Genomic DNA, 20,510 nt, shown 5'->3' on the forward strand with positions numbered 1-20,510 from the left:
TTATGTGATAAATTATGGGTGATGTATGTCAAACGAGTACAATTAGTTTCAATTTGTGATAGATGAAAAAAGGGTTGAGCACAATAAGATGGTTTGCAATTGACTTTCATTATTTTTTGTAGACAGGAGGTGTGCCATTACACGGTGAAATATGTGTAAGAGTTTGAGAAGGAAGTACAGTGAACTAAGAGGATTCCCAAAGTCAGGATGGGGGCACCTAGGGACACCTAAGAGGGAACCTTAGGGAGAATAAACTTAGAGTGAACTTTGTCTTGTTGTGCCTCCTCTTAATTTACAAATGAATCTTTAGTCCTTTATATAGTGGTTCAAGTTTGAATCTCATTGATTGATTGAGATGTCTTAATTAATTTCTACTCATAATCCCTTCACTAACTCATACTCATCGTGCAAGACGCATGGTTGATCATTCAAATTGATGCTACCCTTGTTTGGGAGAGGGAGTTTAACAAAAACTCACCTCCATGAACCTAAGGGGCAAACACTCTCCTCTCCTCCATGCATGGAGAGAATGAGTAGTACCCTTTACAAAGAGTATCCTCTTATTTGAAAGAGGATACCCTTTCAAATATATAGACGCACTTCCTCAGTATCCATCATAAACAAGTATTCACAATATAGACATCTATTAAGAGAGTACTAGACACTCATGCCAAGCTTGACTTCCAACCTAATACGGTGCACATCAATATTATAGAGCGTGCATGTGGAAAAGCAAGATTAGTCAATGTTATAGGTGGTCTAACATAACCTTGAAGTCTATATGATCAAGCACACAAAATAGGACATCAAATAGTGAAATAATGTAAAATTATACTAAAATAATGAACAAGTAGAAACAAATTACCTATTAGAATTAAATTTGAGTTGATGTGATTAACTTCATAATATTATGCTCAAATTTCTTTTACCTTTTTGAAAAATATATGAAATATTGTCATTCGCATACAATATTATTGATCTATCATGCATAGTTGGTAATTTTGGCCCAAAAGTCACTTGTTAGTGATCTTTTCTACAACGGAAACTTCATCAACATGGAAATTGGAAAACTGCATATAATAACTATGTCTCTAAATAACATAGAAGGATTTTATTGCAAACTTATTAACCAGACTTTAACATCATCAAACAAATGAGAATTGGCTAATTGTATTTAAGTATCCTAAAGGATGATTAATTGATCTACAAGTTCGGTGATTTGTTGCCTTTGAGGACTAAGAAGACCTAATTAATAAGTCAATCAATCATCCCAAACTGATTTTTAGTTGATATATTGTAGTTTATAGTGCATCCAAGGAATCTATAAAATTGTCAAGTTCTTGATTATTCAATTGATCAATAACCATAGGCTTCATAAATTCATTTGTTATGCCCCAAGACCCACTCCAAAGGCATGATAGTTGTTTCATACCTTAAATCTAAAAGTTTAAAGTGTTAATAAACCCAAACATTTAGTTACAAGATAAATATTTAGGTCAATTTACACTTTTAGCTTTCAGGCTTAAGGTTGAAAATGACGGTCATGCCTTTAGAGTGGGTTTTGGGGGATGATACCCTTTCTAGTTACAAGATGAATGTTTGAGTTAATTTACACTTTTAGCTTTTAAATTTGAGGTATGAAATGATTATCATACCCTTGAAATTGGTCTTGGACGTGACACCCTTTCTATTCTTTTTAAAAATCTTTAAAGTCCCCATTTGTTTAGGTAAACAACAAATCAAATTGGGGAAGGTTTTGAGATTGATTTATTTCATTTTTTTGAAAAAATGAGTTTTATATATTTAAGTTAAGAATATTTTGTTTTGCACGTCTTTTTCACCTATTTTTTTAATGATAAAACATTCACGCTTTCTAATTTGATCATTTTTTCAATCGAAATCCAAGAATTCGTTGAAAAGACTTCAAGAAAAGTTTGAGACTTGACTTTGGAGCAGCTCCTAAGAAATTTCTTCGGCAAGAGAGACCACAAAACCCAAATTGATTAAGATTTAGAAGAGTATATGGCAAGGAGTTGTGATGGAGGATTATAGGCCCATAGTTTTTTATCTTCTATGATATTTTCTATATTACATTTGTGTCTGTTCCATTTTTATTTTCCATTTCTTTAATTTTTCAGTATTTATATTTCTGCAAATTGTGAGAATAGATATTGACTATTAGTGGTATAATAAATAAGCATCATATACATTGGATCCTTCAAAAAGAAGGGTGGAACATGTACCTATATCTATATATATATATATATTGGATCCTTGTAGATGAAGGGGAAGCCAAAATTGATGGAGAACACTGTTGAAATTTTGCTAGTTGAGTGATGAGGAATTTTGTTGCTTGTGAATAGAACATGGCATTAAACTCAATTTGGATCAAAGTATTAGGCAGTAGTTCTCTCCAAATATAAGTAGAAGCTGAAGAATATATTGGAAAACTCATGGGAATTGAATCAAATGATTGGTAGAGGGAATAGAAATTATTTTTCACAATCTCATTTTTTAAAATACAAAGAATAAATATGTCATACATAAATATTTCCCTATAAATTTTATTTCATTTTGTTCTATATTCTAAAAGATTTTGTCTAGCTACCAACCTTGTCATCATTTTCCTAATGGAATAAATGCCGCAGAGGCCAAAAACAGCTCACCCTCATTTCCAATACTGCCTAACTTTGTAAAGGTGAGTGTTCCTATTGTCGTGTAAGACACAACACCACACCATCACTCCTAATACAATTCTATATACTGAAAAAGCTTCCCCTTTTTTAATGCCTCGTGAGAATGTTTTCTTAGAAAGAATTAAAGCAAAGATTGTGGCTCACAACGTGACAAAAGTATTTTGTAATCACTAATCTTTTTCCTCTGATATTACAGATTTCTACCATTCAATGGCTTTGAGCACATTTGTCAAATCCTCGTGAGCTTTTGCCCGAGTCTAAAGCCTCATCCCCACTACCTTATTTGTAGGCGGAAAAGCATGGGCAAAGAAAAAGGGGGCCGCACATTATTGTTTTGGACTTCTACTAAGTACATGTTTTGCATGAATGTATATGAGATGAACCTTTTTTCAAACGAGTATTTATGGGTTTGGATGAGAAAAACTTCATGTTGAATTTTCTATCCCTTTAAAGTCTTGAATTCTAAGGGCTTGTATTTCAAAACTTTGGATCATGTTTTAATTGTCTTATATGAAAAGTAATTGATATTCATTAAAAGAAAATATCAAACTTCAATTTTATCACATCCGTTGTCAATATATATATTTTCAAGATCATCATTCTTTATGGGCCGACATTATCGCGTACGTCTTGCCTCTTTCATAATTTAATAATGTAAATAATGAACTAACTTCTCAAAGTTCTTGTAAGAGGAGCCTTTTTTTACTTCTTTTCTAGCTTTACGTGTATGATTATGGAAATTAAAGTAGATAAGTACACGTGAAGAATCAAACCCATATTTCTAAATACTTTTGTAATCCTAATCAATCAAGAATTTCTAATTCTTTGGTCATTGGTCATATGTATCACGGAACTCAAATTGATATGAAAAGGTGTTTATAAAACTCAATTAGCCTTTAGGGTCAAGTCATCAATGAGCCAACCCCATTAATCAATCAGCATGTCATGCTTGCGCACCTCAATAGAAAAAACTTCTCACACCATAACCCAAAAGACAAATTAAAAAATTGAAAAATCTGGCCACTTATAGTAACATATACCAATAGCTAGATGGTTGGAAGTTGTAACACATTTCTAAATACCCTTTATAATATTGAATAATTATCATTCATTGTAATGCTTATCAAAGAGTCACTTTGACTAATTCATAACATCTCTTAGCTATCGAAAATGGAAGGCTATACTTTGAATTGTTTTTAAAAAAGGAAACTAGTAGATAGATTGTCTATATTAAAAGATAATTAACAATTATCTTCAAGTCCATATTTTGTAACATTTTGAGAAAATTTTGATTTTCAAATCATAGACTTAGGAGATGTTTGCTTTTTGACTGAATAAAAAAAGCTTAAATATTTTATTTTTCTATTCAGCTAAAAATAGCATAGTTATGATATCAACTAATATAACTAAATTGTAAGCCTATTAATAACAAATTTACTTTAATTATATTGGTTAATATTAAGATGGTCCTTTTAGGTGAAAAGAAAAAGTCTAATATTTTGACTTTTTTTATTCAATCAAATAACAAATATCACCTTAATTTATATTCTAAATATTTTTCTCAATAATTTATTGTTTTATTTCCTTTTTTTATAAATATGATAACATTTATAAATATTTAACTTATGAGTACAGATGATTAATCACTAATCTTGAAGTTTTGTTATTACCTATTTTGATATACCAAAATTTAGTTTAAATTTTTCATTCATTTGAGAAATCCATCAAATTAATTTTTCAGTAACTTGTTGGGCATTATGCTCTCCATTTTAAACAAAAGAATCAGTCAAACATTTTAAATATTTTGAAATTGGAAAATCGTAGTGTAACTTTTCAACAAATGAGAAAGAAATTTGGATAGTTTTTCCAAAACACTACCTCATTTCTATGAATTTATACATTTCACATGATAATGATAATATTTTTCATAAAAAAAATTAAAAATTTTCTAATTTTTATACAACATTTCAACCCAAGATAAAAATCCACCTTCAATAAGGGGATCAATCAAGTTTGATTTTCTATATATATCATTTCAAGCCAAGAAAATGTTACCCTCTTATGAGAGGAATTTGGGATGAGATTAAGTCAAATTGGGCACTTGGTCTAGGGAGTGATGAAACAAGGGTTTGATTATTGAATTGTGGAGGGCGGGCTGGCTGATGTTGATGGCAAAATGGAAAAAGAGGGAGTGGGTTTATTTTCCATGAAAAAGTAGGGAGTCGTTGTCATGGAGAGTCCTTGGATGTATAAAAAGGTATGGGTCATCCACCAAATCCTGATATATGAGAATTTTTTAGGCTTGTCGTTTGCATGTGATAATGCATGGAGTCTTGAATTTCTTTTTCTCCATTCTACTTGCTACCACTTTGGATTCATCCATGAAGTGATGGGGTTTGGTAAGTTTTTTTCAAGGGATTTGAAATCCTAAGTGCAAGAAAATTCTTCAGCCTCTATTTGCGAGGGAAGTAGTGCACAACTTGGTGTTCTTTCCACAGTCGCCTTGACACCACATCGGATAAATCAAATTTTAAAAACATATACAAGTATCCATTACGATAAGACAGGTTTTATCTTGAATTGCTTTTGTCAATAGCTTTTACATTATAGAGAGAATTAGTTGGTATTTAGATACAATCTTTCTTCCTTTTTTTTTTGACAATATTTTTAATAATATGTTACATGAAAAAAAAATTATTAATTTTTTTTTGTATAAGCATCTATCGTTACGATTCTTTAAATTTGTTAAAACAACTTTTAAAATTGGATCCCGGTATCAAACTAATACCCATTGAAAATTGAACCAATTACAATGCGCAAGCATGATATACAATTTGGTCAAATTGTCTTGTATTCAGCTTGCTTTCTCTTATTTTCTACAATTTGGTCCCTGTATCTATCATTCTTTTTAATTTTGATCTCATTTATTTACGTTGTAATATCATATATTTTCACCCTCATCTAATGGCTTAAATACTTCGTTACATTTTGAATAACTAGCTAGGATTGCAAATTGGCTAGACACGATGCCTAAGAATATTTTTTACCTGTATTTATCGAAGTAAGTCCAAAATACCTCTAAATATTTCATGATAATGAAAGTCTTGGGTCTTTGATGAGGTTGTTGGTGGTGAAAAACAATTGGGTCAGAATCATGCTTTAAGGAAAGGAAAGTGATATTTGGCTCAAATGGGCCGCATGAACCATCTTTATGACAGATAAAATGTCTTGTCTCATGAGATTGAATGGGAGAAGGCAACTTCCATTTATATGATTGATGCTAATAGCTAGGCATGTAATACATTCTTAGCCAGCTAGACTCAAAACACCTCCTCACTCATGCTAAGACAATTGAGAATGACATATTATGCCATGAAGCACCCAAAAAAATTCATTATTTAGAACGCTATCCATTTTATATTCCTATTTTTTCATATCGTGAGCAGGGTGTTAGTGAAGCAAGACCTTAAAAGGTGTTTTATTAGTTTTAATTTTTATTATTAATTCATTATCTAATAACTTAAGCTTTAATTATAATGGCGGGTATTAAGCCACGAAGCACTCATCCAAAAGTACATATACAACCCAATACCTCCATTTTAACTTGGGCAAGCAACACAGCCAATAAGACAAAGTGAAGAGGAAGATGACAATGAGACAAAGTAGGATTCCAAATCCCACTAGTGCATGGATCTTCACTTAGTTTCGTGTTTAATCCAACAACACAACTTCAGAAAAAGAAGCTAATACTTGCAGCATTTGCCATGGAAGCAAAATGTCAAACAAAGTTATCCAGCTACTACCGTCAAAGGCTCATTTATTGAGGACCTTTCATGGCTGAGCCCTTCCAACGCTCCATGGGCCAACCAGCGCCAGGTAATCCCATGACATTCAACCAATGGCAGGAATGATCAAAACCGTGCGTCTCTATCACACACCCTGGCATTTGTACTAAACAACTAGACACCAGACGTGCTACATGCTTCTTCGGCTAATACCACCAAGGAAATTTCTCCACCCACTAGGATAGCCCATGGGCCAGTATTTAAACCAGATCTGCGCCCAGCTCCTCATATGGCAAGCCGGGGGTCAGTCTTGCCCGTTTGTTAAGGCTTAGCCTTGGGCCTAAACCCCAGCAATCATATCTTTTGTGATTGGCTTCAGCAAATTTATACCCTCAAAAAAATTCTCTACACTCTCATACTCGTATCTTTTGTGAATGCCTCTAAAACCTCCCCCAGTACCCCTAGCCTACCACTTCCTCAGGATTGGACTCCATTTGTTTCAAGGGAAGTCATTTCCTAACAGAAGTTCATGTTTCAGTTGGGACTTCCTCAAACAAGTTAATCTCAAGTATCAAAGCACAGAATCTGAATTGAAGAAATTTTCATTTTTCAATAAAATTGACTGAACGAATACAGATTCCAACCTGATAATTTAACCCTATCAATTCCTATTTTCTTTGATGTAAAATGTCTGGGAAATTTACAGATTTTGGACTTGTCAAGGCAGTTCAAAGGCCAGAAACATAAGAACATATGAAAATCATCTTCTCACCAACTGGGTCAGCTTGGAAGGGCCCATAAGTGCGCTGCCGTAGGCTATAGGCAGTGATACCAATTTCTTCAATTTTCCCACATATGCTCTCCTTGGTGAAATTGTTGTAGTCATTGGCTTCAATAGCATCTAAAATTTGTCGATATAGCATCAAGGATGCCCATACTGGCCATCTACTTAGCTGAATTTAGCTCCCGAACACCCTTCTCAGCCTCATCGAAGAACATCCTAGCTCGCTTTATTGTCCTTTCATGAAGCTCCTCCACTTGTCAGTCACTTTCCCACGGAGTATGTCATCATCTGACAGGCCTGCTCGTTCAAGGCTCATCCTGTGGGAGATATATTCTTCCCCTCCTAGCACTGATATAATTAAACAAAAGACATGAGTCCAAACCGAAGAATTCAGGCTTTTAGAACACAAAGGACAGAAAATCATCATCCATGTTGGTTTTCTTATCAGGTTTTGCAGTCAAATCTACCATTGTAATGGTTCCCAATTATTACTCATCCTCAAAAACTCATGAGACAAAGAAAATGCTTGTAGTAGAGATTCCAAACTAAAGAGTGTGATTCAATCTACGTTCAATTCATTTCTAGAGGTCTTACTACTTTTCCCCAATTATGAATGATTATCTTGGAGCGAGAAAACATGACAAAGAATGAATTTTTCTTCCTAGTTCAGTGGAGATTTCTGCATCATAAGAAACTTACTCCTCCCCAACATCTCTGAGTATGTTAGTGAGCTGATTGGCTATCCCAAGGGCTAATGCAGCATTGTAAACACTCTCTGTGAGGCTTTGAATCTGGTGAAATCCCCATTACTGGAACACTCATTAGCCAACTGTTCCAGCAACATAATAGCAGTACAGATAGAGCTCATCAAAGCTGTGTATCTTGATTTTCTCAGGTCCAACCTCATTCCTTCTATCATGTCTTTGAAGGGCTGCATAAAAAGAAATTATTAACATGTGGAAGTGTTTATATGGTCATGATACAGAAAGGCCCATAATAGTGCTCTTTCACAATGTACTACCTACTCATCAAATGTTCATATGTGTGTGTGTTCATAGGTTGATTAGCAGCTAAATGCAAGATGGGTGAATCAGTTTTGGAACCATATAAATGTACCTGTACATCAACAGGGTACTTTGCAAACAGTATCCGATAGAGCAGCATCATACATATCATAAGGGTGTCCTTCGAATAGGTCAATTAACCTTTGTTCCCATCTGTCAAGGGCCTTGGGTGACATGTGTGAAGCATTAGGTCCATCCACAAGCTCGTCGGTCCTTCTGCACCACACTGCAGAAGAAAATGCATGATTCAACTGCCAAGAAAATTTGTCTGGCAATCTCAAGGCTCTGTAATATGTGGAAGACAGAAGATGAGAAACATAGCTAAACCTCAACTACCTGGAATATTCTATATCAATAGCCAAATCACAAGGGGCTTTTGATTTGGAGACTACCCAGTAAAGGCTGCAACTTTATTTCCTAGAGTATCTTGCTATATAATTAAAGGAGAATTGAAATCAAATCAAATTTATAGTGATGATGGAAACATCTTCATATACTAGAAACCTCTCTTTCCCTCTTCATATGCTATATGAAAATTGAATCAGTTCATTGTGTTTTCAAATGACTTTGTGACACACTCAAATTGGTTCAATATCAGGACATAAACTTAATCAAACAGAAGTAGAAATTATCGATCTTCCGAAATGGAAATAATTGAATCCCCTCATCTTAACACAAAATTGTTTGGAAAAAAAGAAAGAAAAAGGGAAACAGTAAACTCGCCCAAATGCAAATGAAATTATGAAACACACAATGTATACATATCTCCAAGGGATGTCCAAATGAATACAATAGTTCCTATTTCAAATTATGTGAAAGCCACAAACATGGCTAACTCTAATTGAGTCTAGAACATTGGACTCATAACTTTGCTTACCATAAATTGCCCATACAGCTCTCCGCCGCTCTGGAGTCATAAGTAGGGTTCCTGAGGAGAGCAACCAATAAAAAGTTCCATTAAAAAAAAAGACACAGAATCTTCAATGAACATGGCCAATATTCAATATAAAAAGAATATGCAGATCTGGAGACCAAAAATATCAATCCTAAATGCAGACTCTCAATCTGAAAAAAGAAATTATTCAGTGTGAAAACATGTACACAAGAACAGTGACTGATATGGGTATTTGGCTGGAAAGAGCAGAGGCAAAAATGAGAAAGTACCCAAGTAGAAGGTCTTGGCGTACTCAGCACAGACCTCACCGCATCTATCATAAGCCCCATTCAACAGATCCCAGTTCACCATACCATCAGTTTCAACAGGCTTTTTCAAATCCAGAGCTCTATCTCTCTTCTGCTCCCTCACCAGAGCGGCTTGCCTAAGCACCACTTCATAGACCCTCTCCTCTGAAGATATTGATGGGTTTGCAACTGCATTTCTAACAGCCGAAAACCCAGTTGAGAATTTGAGTCTAGAACCTGGTTTGAATCTCCTCTGCATGCCATTTCTGGGTATGAAGCTGAACAGAGAGGAGAATGAGGCATTCTCCTTGGGACAAACCACCCAAAGCAGAACGCCAGACATGTCCACAACTCACCGGGCTTATCCTTCTACTCCAATCTTCTTATGCTCTACACCACTCGGGAGACTTCTCAAAAGGCCAAGTCCCTTTTTGGGGTTGGCCAATGGCTAGTGGCTAGCAATGGTTCTGAGTTTGTTCGATAATTTCACCTTCTTATCAGAGGTTTCCTAAGATTCAGGACAGAAATCACCCACCTCTTGATTCCTCCAGTGGCAGCTAGGAATATGCCTCTCTCTCTCTCTCTCTCTCTCTCTCTCTACCCACATCCGACACTTCGCAAGAACATGTGGTAGCCGTTTGTCACCCCCTGCCATTCAACCCAATTTTTTTTATTTTTCAACCATTTTTTTTTTTTTTGCTTTGTCTCGACTCGAAATCCACGGTCCAAAACAAGCTATGGGTACTTCCATAAATATTTTAAAGAGATCAGTTCAGTTTTTTCGTTATTATTCGCCTAACTGTGTCCTCTACAAATTAATTAGGAAGTTAGATAAATTTTTTTAAGCTCCCATTTGAAACTTGTACCTTAGGGAAAGCAGGTAAAAAGGAAAATGAAAAAGAAAAAATAAAAGAAAATTTGAAAAGAAATTATAAATTAAAAATTAAAAAAAAGGAAAATATAAAAAAAATTAATTAAATATTTTATTTTCTCATATTTTATTCTATAAGAAAATATAAAAAAATTAAATATAATTAAATTTAGATAAAAACTTATAATAATGTTAAAATAGTATATAAATGTGATTTAATGACTTTAAATTGGTTTTATTTTTTCCTTTTTCTTTTCTCTTTTCGTTTATTTTTCCTCTTTATTTTTTTTTTCACATTTTCATTCAATTTTTTTGAGAAAAAATTAAATTTAAATTTAATAATTTTTTATTATATGTGTTCTAAGATTTATTATCTTTTCTCTTTTGTATAAACATAAAGAATTTGAAATATTTTCTGTTTTAAAATTAGAAAATAGTAATATGATTTGTATAAAATATAAGAATTTTTATTAACTTACATTGAAAAAATAATGATTTTAAAAACTATTTAAAAAATCGAAGTATAAATAAATTACTATTTTAAATTTTAAAATTTTGAAAATGATTTTTAAATATATTAGAAGAATCTACATTTTTTTTGGAGAAGAATTTTATTTTATTTTTATATAGAATTTATTACTATTTTTATTTTTTAAAATAAAAATAAAAAGTATATCTAAACAAAACTATGTTAGTATTATTTCATTTTTTATTTAAGTTTTATTTTAAACATTTTATTTGAAATATGATTTTTATTAATTTTTAAAATTTTAGTTTAGAAAATAGTATCAAATAATAACTTGTTATTTTTAAAATTAATTACATTTATTGATTGTAGTGGATATTTAGATGATTACGAATTATATTTTGGAATTTTAATTAAAAAATTTATTAGAATTGATGATTGTTGGTTTAGTTGCCTAATAAAAATTGAATTTTGAACATTTATAGTAAATTTATTTATAATCTATATATTTTTTTTTAATGAAGAATCTATAAAAAAAATTATGAAATTTAATTTCTCTGAGGATTGGATAAATTAAATTGTGGTTACATAAAGTATAATTTTGGTTTTAGTTTTGAAATTTTGTTGATTTATTTTAAATTATTTTTTATTCAAATTAAGTTATTTTTATGTTGTTTTTTTTTTTTTGGTAACAACTCATAAAATTTTATATATAATTTTATTGAGAAAGAAGAGAAAAATGGATAAAGACATATTTGAGTAAGATGCAAAAAATAATTATATACAAATATACGATAAACACAATGAAAAGCAATTGCATATAAATTAAAGAGACTAAGGAAGACAAAAAACAAACACAAGATTTATAGTGGTTCGGTCTAATCCCTGTCTATGTTCAATCTTCTCTAACTTTAATCTCAAGCTTAAAGTTCTACTAATTTAAGGTTTCCAACGTAAATCTTCAAACTTTACAATTGGATTAACTAACTCTAGTGGACACTTACAGATACTTCAAGAAATATCTCATTCTTGAAAACACAAGTGATACCCCCATGCTTAGTAAACACTGAGTTCTCACACTTAGATTTTACCTCAAGCAATACCTTATACTTGATTTCCCCTTATAAAAAAGATATAGAAATTTGATCTCACAAAATCATAGTATAAATTTAAGCTTAAATGATACGAAATAGATTATGATTGAATGATATACTAATGATATATAAGTTTTAAAACAAAATGTATTAAGAAATATTCTCTTAAAACTTAAATAATATTCCTAAAAGATTTCGGATATTAGATTTAGAAACAACAAAGATTGAAACATTTTTATAGGAGAGGGAAACCTAAACTAACTGTTAGGCCTGTTGGGGGGTCAACAATTCACTAGCCATTAGCAATTAATACTTCTAGCAGGCGGGCGTTGGGGTCTAGGTCCTCGACTAGACCTTAATTGAGAAAGACAAAGCCTCAACTGACAACACTAAACTATTAGAAGAGAGAGTGTAAAATCACCCCTCGATTGATCAAGCTCAACTGGTTCCTTCTTGATTTAATCAATTGTACTACAATGCATAAAAGACTTTGATTTAAGGTTTTGAACTTTTTGTAACGTGTATTCAACTTCTTAAAATCTTTTAAATAAGTTTAGAAAGCATTTAACACAATGTATTAATTGAAAACATAAAACCATAAAATTATAAAACAATTTAAAACAATTTAACTATTTAATGATTTTAGATGCACGAATAAAAATAAAATATATGATCCTAATGCACCGACAACTTTACAAAAAAGTACTATAGAGAGGTCTTGAAATAAATTATCTTTGAGGTTTTCATCTTCTTCTTAAATTTCCTTGTGACTTATTTTATAATTACGATTATCATTTTAGAAATTTTCTTACCTAAATACACTTAAGATAAAATATTAATTCTAAATTTAATTTTTGTTATCATCAAAATCGAGATTAACTAAATCTTATATTAATACCTATTATTTAGGAAACATCGATTTCTCATATCAAAACTGGTCAAGATTTTGATTTATTTATTTAAGCCTACCAAAAATTGTCCATCATTCAATTTGAGATTGAATATGAAACTTATTTGAATTTAGTAGCATTTTTGTCAACTTAACTCATTACCCACTATAAGCAGCTGAATCTAACCACATTGTGATAAGGAGAAAATTCAAATTAGGCAGCAAATTTCTTGGTAGCCAAACCATCACAATTATTGGTCTCCAATTCCATTATCACATGAAACACAACCCCCACCATAAGAATTTTATCACATGAAGCAATCACCACATGTTCTTCACATGGTCACCATCTGCCCATGTGAGCGGCTCTCTACCGTATATTTATTCATATTCGAATCTTCTCTCAAATGGTCAAACAGATGCTTTTACAGCACATCTGAATTAGGAATTCTAAATTTATACGCTTCTAAGTTCTTACTAATTAAAAAGCAAAAATTAGATACAAATTTTTTAAAATTTGAAAAATAAGGCTTAGTTTGTTTTCTGAAATTTATTTTTTATTCTTTAACTTAAAAATATTTTTTAAAAAACAAGTTATCAAATGAGTCCATATTTTAAATAATTTTTACGTATTATCTAAAAACTGTTATCTATTTTATTTTATTTTTAAAACTTTTTTTCACAGAGTAACAATCAAACCGTGTTATAAATTTTAAAAAAAATCGTTTTTAAATCACAGTGTTAAAAATTTTTAAAACCAATTTTTTATATAATGTATCACCAAATTATAAAAATATATATTTTAATTTATTTTTGAACATTAAGTAATTCTATTAATTTTTTTATTGAAATACTATTAATAAAAAAATAAAAAATTACATATTAAAAATACTTTAAATACAAGAAATAAAAAAAGGGACCTAAATTTGAATATTATGTAAAAATGGGTGTTTGAGTGGGATGTCCATGGGATCAACGGTCTTGGGCATGAGTCACGTGTTTGATGGTCTCCACCTTCTACCACCTTCCAGTTCACATCTCTTTATGTACATTTTTGTTTCTTAGGGCTTAGGACAATGAATATGGCATCTTTCAAGTCGCCTTCTTTCTATTTAGGAATACAACTTGGCCAACCGAGAAACGGAAGTATTTGAAAGAAAAATGGACTAGGGTCTGTTTGGAATTGTTGTTTTTTGGTTCTTTAAAATGGACAATAATTTTCTAACTTACAAATTAGATTGATAAATTTTAACAATATATATATATATATATATATATATATATATATAAGGATTTATTCTGAAAACAAATTTGACGTGTTTTAAGTTATTTTTGTAAAATGTTTTGTCATTGTTTACTAAAATTGTGTTTTTTTATAATAATCTTAAAAAATATTTATTTTCTAAAACTTAAACCCAATTTAATATTTTTATAATATTTATAATCTATATTATCTTATATAATAATATTTATTTTTAAAAAATATCAAATTATATTATATTATATATTTTTTTTATCATTTTAAAAGGATATATAAATTTATTTTTATTTTTTGTTGTTATCTTAAAATTTTATTCTATTTATTATTTAGTTTTTTATATAAAGATGTAGAAAAATGTTTTTTTTTAATTATGAATAAATTTTAAATTATGTAACCCGATCAATCCAACCAACTTGAGTTTAAATTGATCAATTTGAATTTAACCCGAGCTTAAAAAAATGAAATTGAGTTGAGTGCTTTGAATTAGAATCGGATTTGATTGATTGTTTTTTTACTTCAAATTGAGTTTGGGTTAACTATCAATCGAATCAATTCGGATCTAATTATTGGAGATGACATGACATCAAGCTTTTTTCCGAAATTATGTGTATGAAAAGTGAAAATGATTTTTATTATATGTTTACGTTTTTCTTTTTCTTTTTTACGTGCACGATATATGAGTTGACTCATTCATTTGTTGGGCTGTATGTAAAATATTTGAGTCAAAACCTAAAAAATAAAACAATGAAAATATTCAAGGCTTATTGTTGTTTTTTCTCTTTGATTTTCAAAAAAATATATAATGGCAGAAAAAGTAAGGAGGGCCCGGGATGTGATTTTAATGTGGGCTCAATGGATTGAGATGGACTGGGCCTTGCCTCCATGGAATGGGCTTGGAAACAAATGGTACCATGATTTTTCCTAACAAATGGTATTGGAGCTTTTGTTTCTCAACATTACTTGTGATTTTATTTTAAGTTTTTTCTTCATTGGATGTTGTTTCTCTCATTCGTCTTTTAGGTACCTCTTGTGATTAAGAGCCCGTTTGACAGTGATTTAGAAAACGTTCCTAACATTTTTAATACTTAAAATTTTAATAATTCAAGAGTCTTGTTAATAGTAATTTTAAGAAGTATTTATAACATTTATAATACTTAAAAAAAAAAATTGTTATAGAAATACTAAAAATACTTTCTAAAATCACAGTCAAATGCACTCCAAATTTTAAAAAGACTAAAAATATTTCTTAAAATTATTATCAAACACAATCTAAATATAAAATTATGATTAATTAAAAACAATATTTCAATAATTTAAGATTGTGAAACAAGTGAGAATTTGGTTCATAACTTCGATTCACGGGTGTCGCAAAACAACAACAAAATACTCTCGTCATCATCATCATATCCTTATTATTATTATTATTATTTAATGCATAAATTTATATATAAAGAAAAAAGCACTAATGAATGAAAGTAGACTGAAAGTTTATATGTAGCACCATTTGATTGGTACCTTTTCGAGAGTTACCAAAAGATATACATAGGTATAGTTTAGTTGGATGAATATATGGAAGTAAAAATTGTGGGAGAAAAATTAGTACTATTTTGAGGGGCCATTTGGATGCATTTCTTCAAGTATATTCCTATAGAGAGAAAACCAAAGAAACAAGGGAGAAATCAAGCTAGGAAGTATTTTGATGGAGAAGAAACTGATTAAAAGGTAAATGGAGTAGCAACTAGGATATACAAGGTGTGATAGTGAAAGGTGGTGACTATACGTACCCATGCTCCTATTGTGCTACTTGCTTACAGGCAAATAACTCCCATTAGCATTGCTTTCCATCTACTACGCCCCTTGGATAGAATGTGTTTGTGTGTGTAGAAGAAAAAGGAAAAAGTACAGATGAATTACCCAATACATTATGGAATAAGATGGAAGGCACATGCTGAACTTTGTAGAAATCCTCCCCTTCTTTTCCATTTAGCACTTGAAGCCTCTCTACCAATTCTTCAGACATGTAGCGAATCTCCAATACTTGAAGCGTGGTGACGTACATCAGTCCTTCAGGAACCACTTTCAATGAATTGCAGCCTTCAGTCCTTAAACTCTTGAGACTAGGCATTGCACCTTTATCCAACCTTGTTGTAATATGTGACTCATGTTTGAGCTAAATACATGAAGAAAAAGGGGTAAATGCCGGAGTGAAACCGAGCGGAGCAACAATAAGTTGGGGGTACAGGGGGCAACGCCTCCCGTGGTATGGTTCAAGGGTATTTTTGAAATTTTATTACTCAAAAAGTTAATATAAATACCTTTTTATGTAATCCTAATTTTAACATAATGAAAACCTTCTTTCTTAGTCCCGTGTAGGAAATTAGTCGAACCACTTTAAATTTGTGTGTTTTTTTTTCTCATTTTCTCATTTTTCGCTATTAATCATTGCACGGATAACAACAACAAACCTTAACCTTTTTAAGTTGGAGATACGAGAAAGAACCAAATGTTTGAGTCGAGGGAACCCATTTGTAGAGAAAATCATTTCCTTCCCAAGGTATACATCATAAAATAAGTGTAGGATTGTCAAGTTAAGAAGCTTCTCTAGAATTGGCATGGGATCTTGTTCTAGTCCAGAAGAAATCAAGGTTAATTTGCAGAGATTTGGGGGGAAGTGGTGTTGCTCAGGCAAGTTGCTTATTTCTCCTGATAGGCATAGTTTAAAAAGATGCTGACATGTCGACAATTGCAGTACATCTATTTCTCCCATTTTGGTGCTTACTTTGCCCAAAGCCAAGGATTGAAGGTTGTTGGAAATAAGGCATTGGGGTTTGAGGATTACTTTGGAATTTATTTGACTTCATATATAATTCTTATATTATTTGGTAAATTTCATAAATTAACTCATAATAAGAAACACTAAACCTTAATGATTTTATGAACTTAAACTTTCAACCATTAACTTAATTAGAGTGTGTAATTCAACGACTTATCATATGATGTTTGAATAGGTCTGAATTTATTAATTTTTGAATTGAAATCCAAGCAAATTAAGAAGAAAGGTAACCTAAACTTCTAGATAGAAAATGCTGGGAGGTGATGAAAATTACCTCTACCATTATTGTCATTATGCCTGGGGAAAGCTTTACTCTGAAGAAGTTCCCAGCTGTCCTCCTCAGTTAGATACTTTGGCTGGTAAATAAAGCCATGTGGATCAACATGTAAGGCCACTGCTTGGTTCCGGGTGGTGAGAACTAGTTTGCTGCCTCTGCCCCTCTCATGGAGCGGAAAGGCAGGTCTGAGACTCTCCCAATCGTCAATTTCCCACAAATCATCAAGAGTCACCAAACATCTATTTTCCTCTTGCAGTTCATAAACTTTCTTCAGTCACTCATCTTCTCAAAAGTCTCTCTCTTCTTCTCAGAACCAGTTGCCAACTTCATCAAAATTCCTTGCACAACACTTCTGGTGTTGAATTGCTGAGATATGCAGATCCAAGCAAAACAGTCAATATGACGCCTGACGTCTCCATGATGATAAACCAACTTTGCCAGAGTGGTTTTCCCCAGGCCACCCATACCCCATATGGAAACAACCGAGCATTTCTTGTCTGGTTTCACCAGCTGCTGCACCAGAATCTTCACTCTCCCCTTCACCCCAACTGTGTCTTCATCAACAACGTGGGAGTAACTCCGCCTATGCAGTCGCCGCCTCTCATTTCTGGAACCGGAGCGTTCTCCTCCTCCACTGGCCCTTATGTTATAGGTTTGTAAACTTGCAGTGAGGCTCGAGATTCCGCCTTTGATGGCGTCAATCTGGGTGCCAACCCTGTGGACCTCTCGGCCTTCGGAGAAGATACAGGCGAGCCTCTTGAAACCTATCCGGAGACAGCTTCTCCGCCTGAGTGCAGCTCTGAAGGCGAAAGTCCCTATGACATCCTCACCATCAAAAGCAGCCTCTAATTTCAGCAACCCAGTTGCGAATCATCTCATCTTCATCTTGTCTTGCATCCGCATCTCTCAGAAAGCACTGCATCTGCTTCAGCTCAGTTTGAATTTCCGCAACCTTGTTGCTCACACCATGTAAGAACGTTGCTCCTTCAATTAGCAGGTCACCAAGTCTTTTCACAGCAAAAACCACACTAGACTCCGCCATTTCCTTTCTGTTTCTTGTTCCTCCAGAAAATGGTCCAAATTTGATGGGTCGTCGGAAAATGTAAAATCATGCATATGCTATGGTTGCCCCTTGGCCAGCCCAGACAACACGTGGTCCGGTCCATTATCATTTTGCCAAGTGCCCCTCCACACCTATGCTTAAGTCCTACATGCATGACTTCAACCATTTCACAAATTCTTCAAATTCATTACTGTAAATCACATTTTTCATTTATGAATGTCAAAGAATATATAATTCCATCTGTCTAATTTTATAGGCAAAGCATGATTCAATACTTGTAATGAACTATAAATAGAAGTTTGAGTTGATATTATATTGGAGCAGCTACGATTGATGATGTTTTAAATGTAGAGGATAAAGGGGAATGAGAAGCCATTTTTGTGTTTGGATGCAAAGAAAAAATACTTAGAAACTCCTAGTGCTTTGATAGCATGCATGAAATTAAGTTCTAGTAAATACAATAGAAAATGGATTGAAAAATTGGTCAAGCTCGTGATGCTCAAGGACTAAAGTGCCAATTTTTACAAATATATATATATATATATATATATATATATATATAATATATGACTTGATTTTACGAATACATCGAGATATATTGAAAAATATTGATAGATATTTTTATACAAAATACAAAATTAATCAAAACTAAAAATAAATATAAAAAATGATAAAAATTAAAAATTAAAAAAGAAGAAAAAGAAAGAATACATAACATTGTTTTATTGAACAAATTAATATATGTGTATCAAAATTCATGATATTAATAAGACTAAAAGAATATTAATATGAAACTAAAAATTTTATTTCATTCAATATATATTGTATTTTAATATTTAAAAATTAAAATACATTATATTTATATTTTTAAATAATTTTGTTGGAAGATATTGACAATATTGTGCTAAAATAAGATTTTCTTATGGTCTATTCCTTTTTTTTCTTTTGACGTAATAATAAATCTATATTTATAATAAGTTAATGTTGCATTGGATTCTATTTTATAATTAGAGTAGGAGTCATGATTAACCTAAAAAGGCTAAATAAATAACCATCTCTAATGGTCATCAAAATTTTAAAATTCTTCTAATTTGAATTTAAGTTGAATCGCTAATTTCAAAAAAATTAAATTTTATCCAAAAAAAAAAAAATTTCTATATTAAATCAAGGGCTGGAGATTCCCAAATAGGTAAACCTTTCAAAGAATCCACGAGATAGACAACTTGGGGAACTGAAATATCCTCAGCGTAAAGTCCATCTTGTTGTGATGGACATGAACAGCTAATATAATAAAGATACCAATTGTCATTCCAAAACTCTTTATTTATTTTAAAAAAACTCAAGAACAAATATTCTAATAACATTTATCAAATTTTTAGAGAAAAAAAAATCTTAAATTCCTTTAATATATTTATATTAATTTATTTTTAAAATTTTAAAACTATTTTTATTAAAACATGTTTTATTATATTTAAATAAAAAATTTAATCATTTCTAAGATGTATATAAAATATTTTATTTAAGATTTAATTTCTAAAATTTTATTAAAAATTTGTGGTGACAATTTTTTTGCTATTCATATGAATTTATTTGAATAATTAAAATTACAAATAATTTATCTTATCAAATTAAATTTAATTTAAAATTATATTTTATAAAATATTAGAACTTCATTAATTGTTTTAATATTTTAGTAATTTTTTAGTAAATTTATATTTTTTAAATATTTTTAAATCAAAACAATAAAAAAATTAAAAAAAATATAAGGATAAATATAAAACAAAATTAAAAGTGATATGATAGTAAATTTTTAAAAATAGAATTAATGTGATAAATATGACAAAAAAAAATTAAAAATAAAAGAATAATATAAAACAAAAGGGTAATATAAATTTGAAATACCCAGGTCAGATTATTGGATTCCTTTTTTAAAATATGAGTGAAATCCTAGCCCTTGGATAAGCTTACTTTAATTTCTGGCTCTTGGAGGAAGGGAACTGAGGAACACAAGGAAATATCCATGATTTTGAGCCTATGATGGTATATATTTATATAAGATTATAGTGTAATTCGTCCTATCTAAACAGAGCAAAATACAAGAAAATATTTTTTTTTTTTTTTAATTTATACCCCATGTCTTCATTTAGACACATTTTATGTTTTTTGTTTTTAAAATAAAAAACTTTTATATAAAAATAGATTGTTTATACAAAATATAAATTTACCTTATTTCTTTTAAAAAATT

The 20,510-nt window shown here is 31.1% G+C and overlaps 1 pseudogene; it reads right to left on the reverse strand.

Moving 5' to 3' along the window:
- Positions 1-7,204: 7,204 nt before the first annotated feature.
- LOC117926216 lies at positions 7,205-10,102 on the reverse strand (annotated as a pseudogene).
- Between the last annotated feature and the right edge of the window lie 10,408 nt (positions 10,103-20,510).

Source organism: Vitis riparia, chromosome 12, assembly GCF_004353265.1.
Source record: "Vitis riparia cultivar Riparia Gloire de Montpellier isolate 1030 chromosome 12, EGFV_Vit.rip_1.0, whole genome shotgun sequence".
Taxonomy (NCBI): Eukaryota; Viridiplantae; Streptophyta; class Magnoliopsida; order Vitales; family Vitaceae; genus Vitis; species Vitis riparia.